A 2,768-nucleotide genomic window follows, 5' to 3' on the forward strand; every position below is an offset into this window, starting at 1 on the left:
TATATATATATATATATATATATATATGTGTGTGTGTGTGTGTGTGTGTATATATGTACATATGTATGTGTGTGTGAGTGCATATATATCTATGCACACCCACGAGCACACACACACACACATATATATGTATATATATTTACATACATACATGCACGCACACACATATACATGTATGAATTGTCTGTTTATGTTTGTATATATATATATATGTTTGTGTGTGTGTGTGTGTGTGTATACGTAAATTCTAAGTTTTCTTAGTTGGAAATTTGATATGATATTTTCAGCAGAATTTTTCTTACATATTAAAAAAACCTGAATCTTTCAAAATAGCATGTCGCTGAAAATGAAATAAATGCATTGATTAAACAGTTGTGTACAGTTTTTACAAAAAGTGCAATCAGTTCGTTCTGGTCCAAAGTAGCAGTGGTCAATTGAGTACATATATCTGCCAGGTCTTGAACGAGTCCACCCATGTCACCCGGTCGGATTAGAAATAAGGGACAAATCACCCTGAAATCATATTGTATGCAGAGTCGTTTTACGAGTGTTATAGGTTCCTGGGCAAATTAGTGCACTGGGCCCTATAGTATTTAGTTATTGAGAAGAAACTAAAACATACGTGAATAAAAATTGGGCCCCAAGACGCACGAAGCCGTCGGTATATCCAGTGTATTCATGGCCTAAGTTGGCGCTGGCTTTTGATTTTAAAACAGAAAGGATATGTCGGCTGTTGTAGCAGATGATAGAGTAGATTGAAAATGTTGTTTGGTCACAGTTGGCAAAAACATTTAGGAATTAAGATCTAGAATAAACAACAACGGCGACGACGACGACAACAACAGCAACAACAACAACGGTTATTACAATAATGGTAATATAGAGGATGATATTTATGATAACGATAACATCCCAACGACGACGACGAGACGTCGACAACGACTACGACGATGAGGTCTACAACCCCCATCACCAACGCCACCAATATCAACAACAACAACAACAACAACAACAAACAACAACAGCATTGATAATAGAAACGAATTAAATTCAATATGTACTACAGCATGGGCATAGCCTGCATGCTGATACTACGTAAAAATGTTTGTTCGTGTGTATACGTGTGTGTGTGTTTGTGTGCATGTGTGTGTGTATGTGTGAATATTTATATAAATATATATATATATATATTTGATATCCTCACCTCAAATACTGGAATAATTTTGTTAACAGGCTCACTCAAAATTTCAAAGAAGCAGACGATAGAATAGCAGCTTTTAAACAAGATTTGCAAAATACAAATTGATAAAACTGCAGTGTTTTTGTCGTCTGTTTCTAAAAAAGTAACACAAAATAGGAAAAAAAAAAAAATCCTATAAAATCCCTGATTCGATCGGAAGTTACTGTTTTAAATAAGATTCCAAGATGTCATAGGGCTGAGTAAATGTGTAATATATTTTATTACATATACGCCTAGATCTATAATGTTCTTTTTTCAACGAAATTGATCTAGTCTTGATTATGACGATAAAGTTATTGGCAATGATGTCAGGGTGATTGCGGGGGAAAATTTGCTTCGGATCACGAGGCTCTGCTGTTCTGAGCTACTCAAAGAGAAAATCGCACGCAACTCATATATATGGATATGTGTATGTATGTATGTATGTATGTATGTATGTATGTATGTATGTACGTATGTATGTACATATGTATGTATGTATGTTTATGTTATATGTAGATATGTGTAGGTTTTGTGAGCATGTGTGGAAAACAATACGAGAAAATGTAAGAGGGAGAGTGAGAGGGACAGATAGAGAGATGGGGAGAAGAATGGGGGTGGGAGAAGAAGAGGTCAGATAGATAGGTAAAAAGAAAAGAGAAAGAACGATGCAAAAAGGAAACGACGGAGAGTAGCGATCAATTGTGACGCGGGACTGTTTATGAGTGATGGACTTTATTTAACGAGATAATGATGGAAAGATAAAAGAATAACCACTTTGAAGACAAAAGTTGACTGAAAGCGAGAAAGAAAGAAAGAAAGAAAGAGAGAGAGAATGAGAGAGGGAAAGAGAAAGGGAGAGAGAGAGAAAGACAAGGATAGAGAATGACGTAGAGCAAGGGAGACTGGCACACCTATATATATATGTGTGTGTGTGTGTGTGTGTGTGTGTGTGTGTGTGTATGTATAATATCAGGGAAGCAGCGTGAGTGCAGAGTGAAGCGTGTGAGAGGAATATAAAGCGAGAGAAATATTCATGTAGAGTGGTGTTGCGGAGTGAGGAGGACAATGAGCTTCATTAAAGACACGATGAAGTGTTATTAATGCCGTGAAAGAAGTGATTACATGGAACACTGGTTGAGCGAGGAGAAAGCGATAACGATGATGATGATAATAATAATAATAATAATAATAATAATAATAATAATAATAATAATAATAGTAATGCAGTGCCAGGCAGTGGCTCTCATGGCTTTTGATCTTAACTGATTGGAAGTGTTATCATGTACATTGTTTTGTCTTGGTATAAAGGATGGGCCACAGCAAATATTCTGCTCAATACCACAGATTTGCTTGTCAGTTGTTTGATCGTAACCAGTTGAGCATGTCCCTTGGTGGCTGACGATATGTGCATCTCTGATCAGGAGCAGAAGTAGTGGGGGAACACCATAGCCATGTGTTGAGAGGAAAAGTTTACCTCTTAGGGACAGAAAGTTTACCTCTTAGGGACAGGAAAGATTATCAGGAGAGTTCTAAGCATTTGAAAGAC

General features: G+C 36.6%; 1 protein-coding gene across 1 annotated transcript in view; it reads right to left on the reverse strand.

The window, feature by feature from the left end:
* LOC106876601 (uncharacterized) overlaps positions 1-1,594 on the reverse strand; it is a 32,912-nt gene extending 31,318 nt beyond the window's left edge. Inside the window, exon 1 of the mRNA XM_052972056.1 lies at positions 1,205-1,594. The gene's annotated coding sequence lies outside the window, so the exon portion shown is untranslated. The remainder of the gene's footprint in view (positions 1-1,204) is intronic.
* Between the last annotated feature and the right edge of the window lie 1,174 nt (positions 1,595-2,768).

Source organism: Octopus bimaculoides, chromosome 12 (assembly GCF_001194135.2).
Source record: "Octopus bimaculoides isolate UCB-OBI-ISO-001 chromosome 12, ASM119413v2, whole genome shotgun sequence".
NCBI classification, from domain to species: domain Eukaryota; kingdom Metazoa; phylum Mollusca; class Cephalopoda; order Octopoda; family Octopodidae; genus Octopus; species Octopus bimaculoides.